Source organism: Aedes albopictus, chromosome 2, assembly GCF_035046485.1.
Source record: "Aedes albopictus strain Foshan chromosome 2, AalbF5, whole genome shotgun sequence".
Lineage (NCBI taxonomy): Eukaryota > Metazoa > Arthropoda > Insecta > Diptera > Culicidae > Aedes > Aedes albopictus.
Window position 1 is genome coordinate 86,297,572 of NC_085137.1, and position 12,206 is coordinate 86,309,777.

The 12,206-nt window shown below is 36.8% G+C and overlaps 1 protein-coding gene and 1 long non-coding RNA gene across 2 annotated transcripts in view; both read right to left on the reverse strand.

The window, feature by feature from the left end:
* The window catches only part of LOC109427879 (uncharacterized), a 224,061-nt gene that overhangs the window by 6,225 nt on the left and 205,630 nt on the right, over positions 1-12,206 (reverse strand). The gene's annotated exons all lie outside the window — the stretch shown is intronic.
* LOC134287654 (uncharacterized) lies at positions 10,752-12,200 on the reverse strand. Its single transcript, XR_009997432.1, has 2 exons — positions 11,780-12,200; positions 10,752-11,428 (listed from the first exon to the last, which is right to left on the reverse strand). It is a non-coding gene; the product is annotated as an uncharacterized LOC134287654 (long non-coding RNA).

The window sequence follows — 12,206 nt, forward strand, 5'->3', positions numbered from 1 at the left end:
TGTTGAAAAAATGCATGGCCGATTTGTAACATTTTTAAAAGTGGACGCATAAGCGTCACGTTTCATTGGAAATCCTATGGAACTATAAAATCGCTCTAAAACAAAAAATGGTGCTCAAATTAAATATTGGTTGATGTTAGAACACGATTTAGCACTTATACTTCATAGTTGAGACACAGAGAACAGACATCCAAGTCCAGTTCCGAAACTGTGTAAGAAATTTGCCATTTGAAATCGGCAACGCAAGTGGCAATAGCGTGGCGCTGCAATCGGTTAATTTCCCACACTAATTAAATTCACCACTTGAAATGTTTCAACTCACCACTGACTGTGGCAATATGGTGTTTGGTGGCGTTAGTGTTGTCATCGTGTATTGGTTTGCAACCTTATTCAAGTAAAGATTCAAATCCTTACACAAATTTCTGAATGAAATTTGTTCTAGCCTAGATGTCTGTTCTCTGTGGTTGAGACAATTCAATTTTTTCGAACTTTGGACACGATTTTCTCGATTGTCTGTTTTTGCACATGGGACATTTATGCGTCCACCGGCAGATTATCTTTGATCAGTGTAAAAGCGCTCCGTATGTTCTAAGAATACTTACATGAATCTAATAAAGATCGCACACGAATATCTAATTCGTGAAAGAGCTGTGAAGCTGGCTCTCAACGGCGTTGGTGTAATATATTATTTATATTCACCTCGTGGAAAGTAGCATTCACAGCTCTTTCACGACTTTAGTATGCATGTGAGAATTTTTATTTATTCGGCGAAATTTTAGATAAAACCGCAATGTAAAAGTCCTTTATACACCGTATTTGTATAGCATTCTTTTGAGCTGAGATATATAGTAGCAAGTGAGTATAACTCCCTGTATGTAAGGATTCCAACACTGGCCACGTTCTTACGTAGGGAAGTAATGTTAGTATGACGTGCGTTGCTACTAGAGATCGTGATCATCTCTACTTCTCCACGGCTGTCAGGGAACATTGGCGTAGCTAGCTTTTTCTTTTTTCTTACTCACTCTCCTAAACAAACGCGAGAAAGAGCGGGATGCGAGAGGGATGCCCCCTGGATCTCATCAGCCAGTTTTGCTTATACTTTTCCTAATGAGTCTGCTTCGGATTTACTGTCAGTTGATGGAACCGCCTAACTATACTACAGGTTTCAAGAATCACCGCTTTCATGATGCTGTTGAGGTCTTTCTTCAATTCCAGCTCGTCTAGGGACCTTGGAGAGATTTAGGGACAACTCCGGTTGCCGAGAGGACAACCGAAACTATACGGACGTCCTCCAGGTGCCACATCTGCTTCAACTCCTCCGCTAGATCGTGGTACTTGCTTATCTTGCCGGAGAACGTTGATTGGACATTATGGTCTACCGGAACAGCAATGTCGATTATGGTTACTGGCTTCATCCATTTGTCGTAAACCACAATGTCAGGCCGGTTGGCACGAATGAGGACGTCACGATCCCAGTACAGCTTTGTAACTATTTTCCAGAACCGGCCCCGGCTGGTACTTGTAGTAGGATACCAATCCGTCGACCAAGTTGTGCTTTAAAGCAAGTGTCGACTGTGGTAGACTGACCCAGCTAACACTGAACTGCTTGCAACGACATGCTCGGTCGTTTCCCATGCGTAATTGCACTTCCTACAGCGGTCCTCCTTCGTCTTTGTGCAATATGTACCGCCGATAATTTTTCGTCGCAATTACCCGGTCCTGGATGGGTTCTGTTTCCGAGAAGAGGTCACCCCGCACCTGCCATGCGTTCGACGCCATGGCTATGATCACTTCCCCACATATTAATGGAGAGCTTTCTCTGCCATTGACCATTTTGTATGTGTATTTCGTGTGATACGAAGATACTCTATGCTCAAAGAAAACAAGTTGCCATTTTGTAATTTGTTCATAAACGCTTTTTTGACACAAAAATAATCGTTCAAAGCTGTGGGAAGAAAAGGGCTACACTCAAACCTCCATTTTAAACAAAATAAACAAAAACGAAATGAAAAATGTTTTCCACAAAATTTTCTACTGATGAGGTTGGAAAAGTCGGCAAAACTAACTAGGAAGTCCGGAAAAATTCTCAAAAAAAATATGGAAGGGAACTACATAAGCTATATTCTGTGAAATTCTAAAGACGTGGTTTTTCTCCATTCCTGAATTATGACCAATTTTGTGGAAATTGTCCAGATGTTGGTCGGTTTTCGACCGTCTTGATAATAGAAATACACTAGAACTCCAATGGCGCTGTTGTCACTTTTCCTATTTAATTAAATTGATAACTCTAATTGTAATTAATCATCGTTTTTAAGTATTCATCTTGTAAAGGATATTTTGTTTTGGTAAACAAAATTTATTTGACACTTCTAGTACCGCTAATGACGCTGTAAGGGCGTGGCAAACTAGATGTTAGTCACACGAACAGCCCCGACATTAAACTTCTGTGGCTAGTTATTCTACTGTCTTGATTTTTAATTTCCACAAAAATGATCATTGCTCAGGATCGAAAAAAAGCCACATCTTGAAAATTTTACAGAATATAAGCATAAAAAGTTTCCTTCCAAAAATATTTTTTGGGAGTTTTTTCGGACTTCGTTAATAGTTTTTCTAACTTTTCCAACCGATTTTTCTCAACAGTGGAAAATTTTATGGAAAATAATTTTCATTTTGTATTTTTTACAATTGCTGAGAAAATTTGCTTATGATTTCACAAAAAAAAAATGTGTCTACGATGCTTCGTTCTTGAGTTATGATTTTTCAAAGTAGGTGGTGTCTGTGGAAAATGTTTGATTTCCACTCGAGCTTTCAGGAAACTAGGTAGAGTCGCCTACCTGATTTTTTTTTCAATTTTGTTTTTCTTTAAAATTCAATAAATTCTGAGAACCTTCGTACCAATTTGTACGATAATAAAAAAAATCCCCACCTGAGACCTTCCGAAACTCTCGAAAACGTCCTTGAAGCCCCCCTCCTTAAACTCCATTTAAAGGCCACTGAAATTCCACATGATCCCCTTTTAAATCTTCTAGCCACTTGCTCTTCTTAAACTTCTTTACAACCTTGTAATCCATTAAGGATAAACTTAAACACCATTTAGGCAATGCATCCATTTGGAATACCTAAATGGAGGTTTGGGTGGAATTGAAATCTGAATTATGTATAAAATTGACGGTACCCAGTCAACCAGTGATCGTATAAGATGTTGAATAAGATGTTAATGTGGAGGCGATATGCGTACATTTTACATGCGCCTAAATGGACGCATGTACGCATATGGCCTCCACTTTATCATATTATGCAACATCTTATACGATTACTGGTTGTCTGGGTAGTTACTGGTCTCATTGGGAATAACATTTGAAATAGGTACATGCAACAATTGATATAATGTATTGTTACGGATATAAATATTTGCTACAATTATATGACAGAATAATTGTTTAATGTGTTATAAGTTCGTGCGTTCTTTATGATGTATGTTTTATTTTAACTCGTATATATTCCCATAATTTTAATGCACATTCATAGGGTTCTGGAAAAATAGAGGCCCATGAAATACAATCCCACTTTGATTGCCAACTTTCAGGCCCTATCGGGCAGCGGTCAAATACTTGAGATGCAAACCTTTCCCTGCCACGGACTTCAAGTTGTTGAGCTCAAGTATCAAACCCCGAAACGAGGGTTTACCCATTAGGATTAGTTTTTCTAGACAAAACCAAGCTATGAAAGCAGCAGCAATGACTGTCAACTAAAAGGCGAACTGCCGAATAAAATACAGTTCCAGGATGACTGATGGGCCCAAACCAATTAATGAAACCTCGTAATCCTGTGATCGGAAGGTGTTATCAATCTGGATAACAGGGCACATATATGTTTTGTGTCGTGTTGCGTCAATTTGTGATGTCTGTATATTGTACATTTGTAAGGTTCTATGTATCATAATATATGTTAATCCTTGATAATAATTTATTTTCTTTTATTTTTGTAACATGATTTAGCTCTGTATTTGCTCCATTATCACTCACCTTATTGATACAGTCATATCATCGTTGTGATTTTTTTCCAATCCAATTGAAATTAAAGAAACTAGATCAGATTATCTAAAATTTACCAAGCATAATCTGCTGATACACAAATCCCATTCTGTCGGACACTTCACGCAACCACGTAATATTACTGGGGAGTGATCACTTGTTTATTGCAGTTCACCTAACCTGTTCGGGCGAAAAAAGAACGCCCTAAAAATATCATGTTGTTTTACTACTCCATCCTTTCAACTCGAGTGATTGGCGGTGGTGGTGACTGGTGGCACCACATCAGTGTGGTAATCTTTCGTGCACCGAAGCCGCGAGCGGTAGTCCGATCGCCTTTCCCGCATCGTTGTTCCGCCTCATGAGCGATTTTTTATCACCGCAGGCTGCTACCTGTCGCACTGACGCCATATGGAACCTATGGAACGCGTTGCTTACAAATTGCTTATTTTTGTTTTTTTTCTCCTTCAGTGATTAAAATCGTAATAAAACTTACTGTGGAAGGTTCTGCCTTTTAGCATTCTTGCAGAAAACTATTTAATATCTTCAAAAAGCATCAATGTCATTCCTTGAGAAAGCTTTTATTTTGAGAAATCGTGCATTGCCGAAAACCTGATCCGAGTGCAACTGAGAAATTATGACCGGTCCATTTTACGATTTAGCCAAAACAAAAAATCCACTCTTCGTAAATAGGTTAACCATCGAGATTGGAAAGGATGCTATGATGTAATATGGCAAGGTCGTGGTAAGTGATGCCTTGCGGTGTGGGAACATGGGTTTACATTCTATCTACGGGCATTTCATGTGCGGTATGTGGTAATATTTTAATGTTCCTTAAATTACAGCTGAAGGGAAACCTGTAAATGCAGCGAAAGTGTCCAAAATTATTATACAATCCATCACTGTTGCGTTAATTTCAATGGGCATAAAATATCGGTTATCATGATCTGCTCAAAGCTAGTCTAGAGTATCGGTTAAGCATCCGATTCTCAACCGTCATTGTACATTGGGGTCATAATAACTCACCCCGTCAGGCAGTACACTAAAGCATCGTGGTGAGCGTCAGCTAATGCATGAAGAACAAGCAGGTAAGTAGTTTTCAGACGATGGAATCCAACGCTTTCAAATTGCAACAAGTGCTAATTATTGTATTGTGTGGAACCGACAATTGAAGAAAAGTTTCCAATGGGTCGGCGGGGTAGGTAGGTACAATCACACCTGCGTTGCTTTGAACTTCGCAAGCCGGCCAAACACACTTTGTTCTTGGATCGCACCAACAGCTGATAAACGCAACGATAACTTGGTTCAATGTTGGAATCAAGATAGAGAAAGCTTAAATTTTCTGCTATTGAATGGATAATGGTTCATGGCTAGCTCACTTTTCGCTACAATACATTGAAGCCCGAGCAAGAACGAATAACTGATACCCACTCAGGATGTACTATTTTTTGTTATTGTTTCTAAATTTCAAATTGCCGTATCAGTTTTCAGTTTCATTTACAGAATATACATAAAACAAAAAATCTCACACAAGCAGGGTTCATGAATATATGATTTAAAAAAAGGGAATAATTCAGGGCCGCCTATTTTTCCGGAAAACTCAGGTGGAAATTTTTGGTTTTCCCCTGACACTACATACTTTGAAAGACGTAGAACAGGGGTTCCCAACCTTTTTGAGCTGGTGGCCCCCTTTAGAAGTTTTGAAAACTGTGGCCCAATGATTTTTTTTAGAAAAAATATGAATTATATAATCTAAATTTACTGTGGGAGGTATTTTCGACAATCAATGATACTATTTTTTTTACATTTTTTACATTTCGTAAACAATGATGCCATGTATGTTCAATTTGAGTCAGCTTAGAAATAGCGGCGCAGCCGAAATTGTTTTTCTTCTGAAAGCGTTTTAGTGGATGTCTCGCTTAAAGGGTGTCCACGATGTAATTGACACACAGAAATATTGTATAACTTTTGATTGCGTTCGCCAAAATAGCTAATTTTTTGACCATGTATAGTATATTATGTGTAGCTAATACCATCAAATTTTCATTAAAATCGGTTGAGTATTGGCGGAGATATCGTTGAAACAAGGGAATTGCCACTTGAGAATCTTGGGCAAACAAACATTTTGGAAAATATCACCACAGACAAACAGACGTAACACTTCGGACATTTTTCGAATCAAATCATAGTCTAGGAAACATGTTCGCCCAATGCTAAAATGACTGAGTTTGACCGACCATTAACTAGGTGGCGGTAGTATGCAAACGTCAAACTCGAGCAAAAACGATGCGATCGCCACGGGTGGTCAGTTGGCCAACTATCAAATTTTTAAATAGGCCGTTAAATCGGTGTACGATGCAAAATATCAGAGTGTTACGTCTGTTTGTCTGTGATATCACTTTTTTGCTGTTTCAACTTTGGCGTCGAAAATACTGATCCGATTTCAATGAAAATTTTTATGTACACTACCCGTCATAAGTACGGACTCACAAAAAGTATTGAAACAATATTGCATCACCCTGACTCACCTCGATATCTCCAAAACCAGAACACCTACAAAAATGCCGCCTTCAGAAAAATTGTCTGCTGAATAACTTTCCTGAAGACAGCATCTTTGTAAGTCCTCTGGTTTAGGAGATATCGAGGTGAGTCAGGGTGATGCAATATTGTTGCAATACTTTTTGTGAGTCCGTACTTATGACGGGTAGTGTACGTAAAGTATATATGTAGAAGTAATTTGTTAAAATTTCATTCAATTTGATCATACCGTCAAAAAGCTATAGCCATATATGCCGCACTATGTCACAATAAGCAGATGTGGTTTTTGGTATAGTGAAATTAAAACTGCTCTTACTTTGAAAGTACTCAACAAAAATGGCTGAAATTTTCACTGTAAACAGTTTAACACAACAACTTTACACTGTCAAAGTTTTATAAAAATCGGGACAGTGTTACCAGTTCTACAGTCCAAATACTGCACGCGGAACTAAAAATGGTCAAAAAGTACCTAAAATTTACCTTGAAGCGATTTGAGCTTTGGATGTTTACTAGAAAAAGTACTGATCCGATTTCGATCAAATTTTTACAACTTAATTGATACTATGTTAATAATATCGAGTGAAATTTTCAAACGTTTTGATGAGGTTACAAAAAAGTTATAGCCTAAGCAATTTTTTGAAATGGGTATCCAAATTTTCTAAAATCACATTTTATGATATCGACAATATCTGCGCCAATACTCAACCAATTTCATTGAATATTTTATGGTATTAGCTACACATAATATACTATTCATGGTCAACAAATTAGCTATTTTGGCGAACGCAAGCAAAAGTTATACAATATTTTCTGTGTGCCAATTTCATCGTGGGCATCCTTTAATTCCTGTGTTTTCCAAACCCCTCCTAGAGATAAGCTAAAACCGTAAATCTCCTGGCAACTTATTCTGAAATATCCACGAAAACAGTTTGACGAACTAGATCAGAATTCATGATTTTTTTTTGTTTTTAAGGATGGTCAAATTTACCAAAAATGGAGTATTCTAGCCAATACTACCATAAATTTGTTCTAAAAAAACGCAGTATAAAACAACATACACACATAAACAAATCCTTCTATTACAATTTCTGTAAAAATAAATCTTAAATAGGGGAAATTGTGTATTTTCGGCAGTTTTGTTCTCTTCGTCTTGGGTTTTTTTTTAAAGCTATTGGACTCAAAAATAGCCTCAAATCCTTTCCATCCAAGCTTATTCTCTAAAAATACTTTGAAATGAAATCAATTAAAAACTTATCAATAGATTTTTAGATTTTCGAGTTCCAAAATATGTTTAGTCTCCAGAAACACTTCCGTACATGTACAAAATTTTAAATTCTGCATAATTAAGCAGATTTCTGAGATCTTTTGAACGATCATTTTTTTAATCCTGAAGAAAAGCAAAGTCAAAAAATATTAGGGAACGTAATGTTTATGAATGAATAAACATCTGGATATGTTCCTTGAAACTACTGAAAACATCGCCGCTTTTGTATTTTGGCCCCCCTCGACCCGATTTCCGGCCACTCTGGGAATCACTGGTTTGCACCCATTTATCATTTTCACGTGTTACTGATGACCGATATAAGGGCTGTTTGCAGTTCAGAAGGAATTTTTCGGCCTATCTTGATGCAAAGAAAATTTCTTGCCTAAATCGCTCAAGAAGCCGATTTTCTTCGATCGCAATACGCAGTTGTGAAGAAATGACAATTCAAATAGCAGTTACAAAATTGAAAATCGGTATAACTTTCATCTAGCTTTTTACGCTGGCGTGCCATAAATTTCGAATCACCCCCTTCTGACATTTCTTGCCGACGCTATAATTTTCAATATTTAATCGTTGTAGGCCCTCTGATGTTGAAAATTTATACTGTTGACAATGGAATGTCAATAATTTTCGGTCAAGGTACAAACCGTTTCAAAACAAATATGAAAATTTTTCACAGTCAAATAAACAGTTGAAAATCATTGTCTACTAGGACCAAACTATAAAATTTGTCGGCAAGAAACGTCACCCCCTGTTATTTTATGGCCAGCGTAAAAATCTGGATAGAACAGAATAATAACTTACCTTTTTTTGTAACAATGCGGCCCCTCTAGACTGGCTTCACGAACCCCGCCCCCCCCCCCACCCCCTCCAGGGGGCCGCGGACAACCGGCTGGGAGCCCGTGACGTAGAAACATTTTTTTTTTAAGAAAATGAAATCAAACTTTCTCAGGAATAAAAAAATATGAACTGGAAAGAGTTTTCCACAAAATTCCACAGTTGAGAAAATTCGTAAACAAAAGCCGGAAAAACTATACCCGAATGCACTTTTTAAACTATATTGGAATGCACTTTTTTTCATTTTCGAGTTATGGCCAATTTTGTGAAAAATGTCCAAATGTGCCATATGTATGTATAAGCCTTTTCTTTGAAAAATCATAACTTAAGGACGAAGCATCGTAGAAACAAAGCCTTTTTTCATGAAAATGAAAGCAAATTTTCCCAGGAATCCAATAAAAATATGAACTGCAAAAAAAAGAAAAATTGTAAATAAAAGCCGGAAAAAAACTTTGCCAGAACTCGTGAAATATTTCCAACAAAATATGTTTGACAAGGTAATTTCATAAGCTTTAATCGCTGAAATTTTTGGAATGCACTTTTTTATATTTCTGAGTTATGGCCAATTTTGTCAAAATGACGCTAGACTTATATGGTCATTTTTCACAAAACTGGCCATAACTCGGGGAACGATAAAAAAGTCCATTCCAAAAATTTCAGCGGTTGAAGCTTATAAAATAACCTTCTCAAAAATATTTTTTTGAAAATTTTCTGCGAGTTCGGGCATAGTTTATACGGTTTTTCTTTACGAGTTTTTCCAAAGGTGTAAAATTTTGTGGAACTCTTTTGCCAGTTCATATTTTTTGGATTCCTGAGAAAATTTACTTTCTTTTCAATAAAAAAAAACTTTGTTTCTACGATGCATCGTCCTTGAATTATGATTTTTCAAAGAAATGACTTTATTGGCACATTTGGACATTTTCCACAAAATTGGTCGAAAATTTCGAAAAATTTCAGTGATTAAAGCCTATGAAATTATCTTCTCAAAGATATTTTTTTTAATTTTCTGCGTGTTCGGGCATAGTTTTTCCAGTTTTTCTTTACGAGTTTTTCCAAAGGTGGATATTTTTGTGGAACACTTTGCCATTTCATATTTTTTGGATTCCTGAGAAAATTTGCTTCATTTCATCAAAAAAAAACTTTGTTTCTACGGTGCTTTGTTCTTGGGTTATGATTTTTCAAAGTAAAGTAGTGTCAGAAGAAAACAAAAAAAAAATCCACCCGAGTTTTCCGGGAAAATAGGTGATCCAGAATTTTTTTCATTTTTTTTATTCAAAACCATGAGCCCTGTCTGTGGAAAAAGTTTCATGAAAATCTGAGGCCCTTCGGCCCAATTTGTACGATAATGAAAAAAATCCCCATTGACCGATTCGTTACCCATTGTCGAACTATTCATTACCGTGAATTGTTCATGCAATAACTTGATGATCAGCAATTGAAAAATCACTGAGTCGAGCAACGATCACCAACTATTTAAGATTTCGATCTGCACCACACATGCTTCTCCGCCGCGTAGAGTTCGGAGGCCCACTCTACCGAAGTGATTCAGCTTCAAGATCGCAGTTTCGCCAATAAGCGTAACGGTCTACGTTGGACACATTACGAAGTACAGTTGAGTCTCCTAGTAGACGCTACCAGCCATACATCACATGCAAAACATGAACTAAAGCAGCGAGAAGAGAGCCTGGAAAACGCGGTGGGCGAAAAGTGGGTAGCAGCGTCTAATAGGAGACCCGACTGTAATTCAGTTCTCATCGGTTTTGGAACCCATGACGAAACCGAAATCTCGCATAACGGAAACCATTGCCACACCCAAACGGTCGCAAAATTCACAACGACACAATAAATGAACGACAATCTGGGGGTTAACCACTTGGTTTTGTTTGAGTTGGGGTCGTCTAGTATTTCTGTGATCTAGAGTCTACACACTCTCTTTAATTGGTTCCGATTATACCACCTAGCTTATTTTGTGTTGAGTTTTGATTGGGAAGGAAAATGGGGCGTCTTGAGTGTGTTTTTTTGAAACAGGTGATTATTTTGCAGGGCAGATGTTCTCAATCTTGGATACATGACGTCACATGGAACAATTAGAATATTCATATTTATTTTATAATCTTGTCACCAATAACCATTCTAAGCATTGTAAAGCACTTATATCTTGAAAAGTGCGACAATTGTGGATTCTTAGCTATGTAATATTTTATTAACATAGTACATATTTTTACTTTTATGACTGGCCTTGTGTTTCAAGTGCTTGGCTTACATAATTCGATTTTCAGATTAACAAAAATGACACAAATCAAATAACTTACATATACACTTTTTGCGTGATAGAAGTTTGAAACTTTCAAAAATTGTACAAATTACGTGCACTTGAGACATAGCTTGGGAAACACTGTTTTATGAGTTTCACGTGTAAATAATTGGTTGTTGATTTTTTATTTGATACCCACTTAGTGCTAATACGCTGAAATCCATCACAGGAAACTGTTCATTGGAACTAGACATCCGATTCATCAGTGACATGATACGATGTCAATCTGATTAGGAAAAAACGTTCACTTTCAAATACATTGCACTAGGTGGGCACTGATGGGTATATATTTGTGTTACTGCCAACACTGCTTAGTCAAATACGATGATAGGGAGAGAATAGCGCAGATAATAGAGAGTTTGTTTGTCGAAAGTGAGCCGAGAAGATAGGCAGGTGCATAGTTCTGAAAGCTAGGATGTGTTCCAATCTTAAAGCTTAAATTGGCTTCTTTAATGGTGTTGAGATAATTCCATATTCTGAATCTGCATGCCAAACTGACCCGAAATCCAAATTTTCATGAATTTTGGTGCCCGGGAACCTATTTTAAAATCAATTTGAAGTTTGTGTGGGAGTGATTTGTCGGATCACCCCTCGTCGCATTTTGTACTGGGCGGAGCTGTCAAGCAGTTGCCCAGCTGTCAAAAGGTGATTTCAAAAAATCTGTTTGAACTTAATTTTAGGTACCAAAACAAAGTTCTAAAAATCTGAAAAAAATCATAGTGGCTCAAAAAAAGGTACTCTTTTGTATAAATTCAAAAAATCAATACATTTTTCAAAATTTAAAAACCCAATTACTAATTTACAGATATTTACAATTGAATTTGAACCTAAAGTTAAAACTTATAATTAACATATTAGCAAATCATGCAAGTTGGTAAGTCGTTCTAAAAGTGAAATAACTATTTCTATCTTAGAACTAATATCACAGGTTTTTGGAAGAACATGAAAGGCGATTACCACTACATTCAAAACCAGTTCTGAGACCGAATTTTGTAAGTAAATTTAAATAAATACTATCCTAATTACACTAAAACTAATTGAAATAAACGTTTCAGCTTAAAGCTGCTTCGCACCCATAATTTGGAGTTTGCGACCTGCTAATAGAATTCGGAATGAACCGTTTGTTTCCGTAACAATTTGTATTACGCCTAACTTGGGACATGGTACTTAATGCGATGATTATTGGTGTTTCATATGGTACTTTATCGCATTATATGAGTTT